The sequence below is a fragment of the Elephantulus edwardii genome, unplaced genomic scaffold (assembly GCF_000299155.1).
Source record: "Elephantulus edwardii isolate Elephantulus edwardi_28Jun2011 unplaced genomic scaffold, EleEdw1.0 scaffold00030, whole genome shotgun sequence".
Lineage (NCBI taxonomy): Eukaryota > Metazoa > Chordata > Mammalia > Macroscelidea > Macroscelididae > Elephantulus > Elephantulus edwardii.
In genome coordinates this window covers 9,134,060-9,142,857 of record NW_006399780.1, presented here as the reverse complement: position 1 = coordinate 9,142,857, position 8,798 = coordinate 9,134,060, and the positions used below count along the sequence as shown (strand labels likewise).

At 36.7% G+C, this 8,798-nt stretch overlaps 1 pseudogene; it reads left to right on the top strand.

Moving 5' to 3' along the window:
• LOC102871035 overlaps window positions 1-8,798 on the top strand; it is a 23,484-nt pseudogene that overhangs the window by 11,912 nt on the left and 2,774 nt on the right.

Sequence of the window (8,798 nt, the reverse complement as noted above, 5' to 3'; positions counted from 1 at the left end):
CAATGAGGGAGTTTTTCTTTTGCTTTTCAAGGGGGTGGGAGGGGGGAGGGGTTTGTGCGGGGAGAAGGGTGCAACAAAGAATGAATGGAATTTCAAAATCTCTGTAGATGTTCATTGAAATGCAAAATAAACAAACTAAATTAATTTTTTTAAAAAGCTGAACATCATAGAAAACAGAAAAACAATAGAAATCATCAGCAAAAACAGGAGCTGGTTTTTTGAAAGGGTCAATAAAATTGACAAACCATTGTCAAACTTAGCAATGTAAAAAAGGAGAAGACACTAATAGCTCAGTTAATTGATGATAGAGGTTATATCACAACAGAATGAGAGGAAATTAAATCTATAATATTGGAATATTATCAAAAGTTATACTCTGATAAATTTGAAAACCTAGAGGAAATGGACAAATTTGGTGAAATGCATGGCCTACTGAGACTGTCACAGAGAGATATATAACGCATGAAATTTTCCTTGACATTGTAAAAAGTATATATACAAAATCAACAGCCCATCTCCTCTCAATGGAGAAAGACTGAAAGCCTTTTCCTTGTAGTCAGGGAGCAGACAAGGACACCCACTGTTACCACTTCTAGTCAATATCGTACTGGAAATGCTTCCTAGGGCAACATAACAAGAGAAGGAAATAAAAGGCATATTATTCCCTTGTGTGAGTATACCACAGCTTCTCTATCCATTCGTTTGTTGATGGGCACTTAAATTGTTTCCAACTCTTTGCTATTATGAACAAAGCCGCAACAAACATGAGTGTGCATATATCTGCTTGGGTGGAAGTTATGGTTTCTTTAGGGTATATTCCCAGTAGTGGAATTGCTGGGTCAAATGGTATTTCTATTTGGAACTTTTTGAGAAAGCATCATACAACCTTCCATAGTGGTTATACCATTTTACACTCTCACCAACAGTGAATAAGGATTCCAATTTCTCCATAACCTCCCCAACAATTAATGTTTTCTGTGGAAGACTATGTATATTATAGATTAGGACTTATAGACTCCTTCTAAGCTTTTCTTTAATGACGTTTATAGTCCTAGGTCCATGTTCCACTTTGAGTAGGTTTTTGTATATGGAGTGAGGTACAGATCTTGTGTGAGTTTTCTGCAGATAGTTTTCCAATTTTTCCAGCACCATTTATTTAAAAGGCTATCATTTTCCCACTTAAATTATTTCATCTCCTTGTCAAAAATCAATTGATCATAGGTAGATGGGCTGATTTCTGGATTCTCAATTCTATTCCATTGATCTATGTGTCTGTCATTATACCACTATCACCCTGTCTTGACCACCATGGCAGTGTAGTAGGATTTGAAATTAGGGAGTGAGATGCCTCCCACCATATTTCTCTTTTTAATGAGTGCTTTGCTTATTCAGGACTTCTTTCCATTCCAACTGAAACTGGAGATTGCCTTTTCCATCTTGTTGAGAATGGAGTTGTTATTTGTGTTTGGATTGCATTGAACATGTAAATTGCCTTAAGTAGTATTGCCATTTTCACAATATTGTCTCTTCCTATCAATGAGGAAGGGATATTCTTCCACTTCTCCAGGTCTCTTTTTGTTTCTTGTAGTAATTTTATTCTCATTTTCTTTGAGTCGACACTTTGTGCTTCTAGTTAGATTCACTCTCAAGTATTTAATCTAGTGATTAGCTACTGTGAAAGGTATTTCTTTTTCTTAGCTGTGGTTCTGTATTCTCTTTGTCACTGTAGAGAAATCCAATTGATTTTTTGTATTTTTATCTTGTATCCTACCATGTTGTTGAATTGGTCAACTATGTCTAATAATTTTCTTGCTGAGTCTTTAGAGTTTTCTAAGTATACTATCATATCACCAGCATAGAGAGAGAATTTAACCTCCCCTTTGCCAATTTGGATACCTCTTATTTCCTTCTCTAACCTTATTGTTATCACTAAGACTTCTAATACAATATTGAATAGGAGAGGTGATAGTGGGCATTCTTGCCTAGTTCCTGTTCTCAAAGGGAATGCTTTTAATCTCTCTCCATTGAGAACTCTCAGGTTTGTGAATATACTTTTTACTATGTTGTAAAAATTCCTCTATAATCCTATTTTGTTGAGTGTTTTAATCAGGAATGGGTGATAAATTTTATCAAAGGCCTTTTCTACATCAACTGATATGATCATGTGTTTCTTGCCCTTGGCTTTGTTTATGTGATGAATTATAGTAATTATTTTCCTTATGTTGAACCATCCTTGTATATCTTTTATGAATCCAAATTGGTCATGATGTGTCATTGGATTCTATTAGCTAGGATTTTATTCAGGATATTGTATCTATGTCATCAGACACATTGGCCTATATTTTTCTATTTTGGTGGTGTGTTTACCTGGCTTCAGTATCAAGGCTATGTTTGATTCAGAGAATGAGTCTGGGAGAATTCCATCTTTTACTATTTGGTGAAATAGTTTATGTAACATTGATGACAGTTCTTCTCTGTAAATTTATAAAATGCACTTGTAAATCCATCTAGTCTAGGGATTTTTTTTAATTTTATTTTTCTAGAAGTTTTTTTATTACCTTTTCAATTTCTTCTTTTGTAATGGATATGTTCAGGTGTTCCATTTTGGTTTATGTCAGTTTAGGTAGGTTGTGATTTTCTAAATATTTGTCCAATTCCTCTTGGTTTTCATATTTGTTTCAGTATAGTTTCTCATAAAGTTCCAATTTTAGCCTTTTTATTTTAGTTGGTTCTGTTGCATCATGGCCCAAGCATCTCTTCTTCAGATCATTTGTGTTTTTTCCCATCTTTTCTTTTATTAGTTTTGCTAATGGTTTGTCTAAAAATAAAGGAGTGTGGAAAAAATATACCGAGCAAATGGAAACCAGAAAAAAAACAGCAGTAATAATATTAATGTCTGATAAAACAAATTGAATGTGAAAACCATCACAAAGGACAAAGGTGACTACATAATCCTTAAAGGGTCTATAGAACAAGAGGTCATAACAATAATAAATATCTATGCACCAAATGAAAGACCTAAAAAAGACATAAAACAAACCTTAACAAAGCTCAAAAAGGAAATAGACAACATTACTACAGTAGTTGGAGACTTCAAGACACAATTGCGCCAGGGATGTGTCCTATCTCCATACCTTTTCAACCTGTATGCAGAGCAGATTATCCGAGAGGCTGGGCTCTATGAGGAGATGCGTGGTGTTAGGATTGGTGGAAGATCTATAAACAATCTGCGTTATGCAGATGACACAACCTTGCTCGCTGAAACTGAGGAGGACCTCATGCACTTACTGCAGAGGGTCAAGGACTGCAGCCTTCAGTATGGACTGAGGCTCAATGTTAAGAAGACAAAGATTCTCACCACTGGTCCAATTGGTAGCATCAGGATGGATGGCGAAGAGATTGAGATTGTTCACAGCTTCAGTTTGCTCGGCTCCACAGTCAACACTCTTGGCACTAGCAGTCAGGAAATCAAAAAGCGTATCGCGATGGGAAAGTCTGCTGTTAGGGACCTCTCTAGAATACTCAAGAGAAACAGTGTCTCTTTGGAGACTAAGGTGCACCTGATACAGGCCATGGTCTTTCCAATCACTTGTTATGCATCAGAGAGCTGGACAATGACTAGGGAGGACAGAAGGAGAATTGACACCTTTGAGCTGTGGTGCTGGAGAAGAGTATTGAATGTACTGTGGACTGCCAAGAAAACAAACAGATTCATCCTAGAGAGGGTTAAACCAGGCTACTCCTTGGAGGCAAAGATTCTGGGGCTTTGTCTGACATACTTTGGACATGTTGCAAGAAGAGACAGGTCTTTGGAGAAGGACATGATGATGGGTAGAGTAGAGGGACAGCGCAGGAGGGGAAGACCCTCTATGAGGTGGATTGATTTAGTGACTGGGGTAATCAGGATGGGTGTGTCAGAGGCAATGCGGTTGGCACAGGATAGAGCAGGGTTTAGGGCTGTTGTACATAGGGTCACTATGAGTCGCAAACGACTCGATGGCACATAACAACAACAACAACACCAGAAAAAACTCAACAAAGATACTGAAGGATTAAAGAAACCCAATATAATAGATATTTATAGGCTAATACCCCCCAAAAAAGCACAGTATACTTTGTTCTCCAACATGCATGAATGTTCTCCAGAATAGATCACATTTTGGGTCACAAGGCAAGCATCAACAAATTCAAAAACATAGAAATAATACAAAGTATATTCTCAGATGACAATGCTACAAAATTAGAAATTAATAACAAGGGGATAAAGGAGAAAAAATCATACATTTGGAAGCTGAAGAATATCTTCCTTGAATATGAGTGGGTACTAAAAATAAAAAATGAAATTAAAAAGTTTCTTAAAACAAATGACAATTAAAACATCACTTACCAAAACCTCTGGGAAACAGCCAAAGCAATAATCAGAGGTCAATAGATAGTAATAAGCATATCAAAAGCAGGGAAAAAAAGACCATTAACTCTCTAACCCAACATCTCTAACAAATTGAAAAGAAGAGAAAGAAAACCTGATAACCTCTAAAAAAGCTGAAATTATAAAAATTAGAGCAGAAATAAATGAAATAGAAAAAAACAATTGAAACCATCAACAAATCTGGATGTCACTTTGGTGTTTTTTAAGAATATAAAGAGGGGTAATATGGGAAACAATACAAAAGCATGGGATAAATATGACTAGGTCATAAGTTGTGTTAGACCCAGATAAGACATTTTGTTCAGTACTAATATACAGGACAAAAATGCTTAAGAAAAAACACTAAAATGCTTTCCTTCTCAATTCTGCTAAGAATGCACAACTTGGGCTTAGACCTGAGCCAGTATGGTGAGGAACATAAGAAGCCAAGAGGTCAACTTTCTTCTACTAAATGAAATGCTCTTGTCTATCATAGGGCAACACATTCATGACAAAAATTTCCAAAGATAGACAAACACGGATCTCAGGGAGCCTTCAGTCTCATTACTAAATGAAAAGTGGAACCCAAAATTCATCTGTAAGGTAGTAATTTATCCTACTGAAATTAGGTTTTTCTTATTGTGTACTTTGAGTCTAATAGATCCATAGTTGTTGGTGTCTTGAGCAGTTTTTCAGAGACAGGTTAATCCACAGGAGATTTCCCATCATTCCCCCACAAAGCAACTGGTGGATTTGAAGGTTGTGCCCTTGGGAAGGCAGCACTGCTCCTTACCACTGTCCACCAGAGTTAGATAGCATTTAATTCACTTTCTTGCTAAATAAAAATCAAGAAGTATGTTTCCTTTACATACTGTAAAAGAAAATGGAAAATAGCAAACCTCCTAATCTCCAGGAATAGCATAGTTAGGGTGGATATTATATTTATTATGCAAAATAAGATGCTTTTCAGAAAGAAAGAGGCTTCACTTAATAATTATGCTAAAACCACAGATATAATCTGATACTTTCCATGGGAAAATTTAAATGTGAGGTCAACTTGATAATAGAAAATTAGCATCAAATTACACAGCTGCCATAGCCCAAGATTTTTATAAGAAGTTTCTAATAGCATGATTTTCTACATAAAACAATTATATTTTTCTGTCTTATTTTCTCTTTGCTTCTCACTCCTCTTAGTTGATTTCAGATTATTTATGTGGCTAGAAATGGCAAGGACTGTGTGGTGTCCTATCATTTCTCAAGAATGAGTAAAGTGTTACCTGACCCTTGTACCTGGGAGGAATATATTGAGAACATCAAAGCTGGAAAAGGTAAATGAAAAGAAACAAAGAGTTTACATTTCTTTACTCATTTATGTAATGATGTCAGATATGAAGTTCTGGTATTGATAGATTTTGGAGGGAATTACATGGCATACATAACCTGAATTCTTTAAAGAGAGTTTAATAAAGATACTATCTACAAACTTTTGGCAAACTTTAAGAAAGAACAGGAGTAGTGCAGTAATTTAACAACTGCAGAGAGACATTGCTATCTGAAGACAGGAAAGGTTACCTTCACTGGAGCTGAGCTTTTGATAAAGAGAAGCAGTAGACTACAGTGAGAAAGCAGGAGGAAGAGGGCATATACGGTATCCTTCTTTTCCTCACATTTACAAACTTCTAATACTTCTCACTGGAAGGACCTAGATACAAGCATTAAGTCATAGTACTCAAACTGTACAGTGCACATATATTGACTCCAAAATGTACAGTACAAACTGGAGCAGGGTGGAAAGTGGATTTGGCAGGGCAATCAAATGCAGCTTGCTTTCTTCCATTTTTTCTGGCAGATAACAAATGTTTCCAAGCATCTAAAAACCTTTCTGTAGCAAATAATATTTATTGCATTGAGTAGTAATATGAAATAAAGTTTATTAATCCCTGCACACAAGACAATCATTATTGAAGAAAGGGGAAAGATAGGGATTTAAGTTAAAGAATTTCAACAACCTATTATCATTACTCCTAAAATGTCAAAAACTCTCATCTTCAAAAAATTAGAATTCTGCCTTCATAGCTTTTGAGATTTCATGATTTTTTAAACTATATTTACTGCATTTTCTCTCTCCCTCTCCCTCAGTGCTGTGGAGTTGCTGGTACAACCATGTGAAGGGATGGTGGGATGCAAAAGTACCACATTCTCTATCTGTTCTATGAAGACATGAAGGAGGTAAAGATCAATTTGGTCTCCATAAGATCTGCCCATATCATCTGATACAACATAACTCAGGCGGAACACTACATGTGGGCTTCCCTGAAAAAAATAAACCAAACCAATTTTGAGTGCATGTTATCCCTTTCCGAACTAAGGTTCTTTTTTCTTTTATTTTAATTTTACATCTTCTAATTTTTGTACTTCAGCATACAATTACCAGAAATTTTTTTCCATAAACAAATTTCTTTGTAAAGTATATGTATTAAATCAAATCAACATAGTGGAAACACATTTATGAGTCAAATTTCTCCATCTGCAAAATTATTATAAAATCTATCTCATTAAATTATTGTAAGAATTTACCAAATGATGATGGGGAAACCCTACGTGCATTCTTCTCCAGTACTAAAGCATTGGTATAAATGGATGTTTAACCCACAAAAATATTAACAAGATTAGTCATGACTACATGGAGATGGATGAAGAGGAGATTCAAACCGTCATTAGCTTCATCTTGCTTGCACCCACAATCGACATCCTTGGTGCCAGTCGTCAGGAAATAAGTAGATATGTTGCACCGGGAAAATGTGCAGTTAGGAAACTCTCCCAATTATTGAGGAGTACTGATGTCAGTTTGAGGGCTAAGATGCATCTGATTCGGGCCATAGTCTTTCTTATCACTTACTATGCATGTGAGGGTTGAAAAATAAATGAGGATGGCAGAAGACAAATTGACATCTTTGAGCTGTGGTGTTGGAGAAGAGCACTCAACATCCCTAGAGAGCCATGAAAACAAACAAATATATCTTGGAGAGGGTGCAACTGGAATGCTCTTTGGAGGCAAGAATCATAAGCCTTCACCACACATTCTTTAGGCATGTTGCTAGGAGGGGCTATTTTTTGAAGAGGGACATGATGTTGGGAAGGGTGGAGGGTAGGCAAAGGAAAGGAAGACCCATGACCAGGTGGACTGATATAGTGACTGCTGCAATGGGCACTTGTGTGACAAAAAGTGTGGGGACAGCACAAGATAGCACAGGGTTCAGATCTTCTGTTGATAGGGTCGCTATGAGTTGTACTCGACTCAACAGCACAGAACAACAAACTTCAACAGGGAGTTGATTACTTTACATCAAATTATGGTAAATAAAGTGGCATTATAAGTTTACTTTCAAGAGGCAATGAATAAATGTGCTAAAATTACAAAAGTGCCAACTATTCTATGACCGAGATATCCTCTAAAACCTATTTTTAAAAAACCCAAAATATAAGGTTCATGCTTTCTGCATATTTTTCGTCCTGTGACCAGTTTACCTCTTATTCAATTCATAGGTCCTGTTATAAGCCCTTACGACCCAAATGCTACTCACGTTGTGTTTCACTATCAAGGTTTTCATCCTTTACAGAACATTTCCTGTCTCCTCTGCTCAAATGTTCTAGTACCTTTAACTGGGGACAGCATGCCCTTTCTTGGTAGCTATTACAGTTGTTGTGGTTGTGGTTATTGTGGTTGTTGTTAGATGCTATAAAGTCACATACAACTCATAAGGATCCTGTAAACAACATATCTGAACACTATCCTCACCCATTCCACCATCACAAATTCTGACACACTCACACCCATTGACACAGTTACCATGTGAATCCAGGTGTAAGAGGAGTTTCCTCTCTGTCACTGTCCTTCCACCTTCCCAGCTGTGTTGATCTTTTTCTCTTCTATTGAAGGAGCCCTGATGTTATAGTAGGTTAAGTGTTTGGCTGTTAATTGAAAGGGTAACCGTTTGAAGTGACACACTGTCCAAAGAAGAAAGATGAGGCATCTCCTCCCATTAAGATTTATCACACTGAAAAATAATGAAAAGTTGCCATGACTTGGAATCAACTCAAGTTCAGTGGATTTGATTTCACTGCAAAGTTATCTTCTTCAGGGTAGATTATGCCCACATTTTCAGTTTCTGCAGGATAAGGAACAGGTTTTGCATGTTGTTGTTGTTGTTGTTACATGTCGTCAAGTCGTTTGCGACTCATAGTGACCCTATGTACAACAGCCCTAAACCCTGCTCTATCCTGTGCCAGTCTCATTGCCTCTGACACACCCATCCCGATTACCCCAGTCACTGAATCAATCCACCTCATAGAGGGTCTATCCCTCTACTCTACCCAGCATGATGTC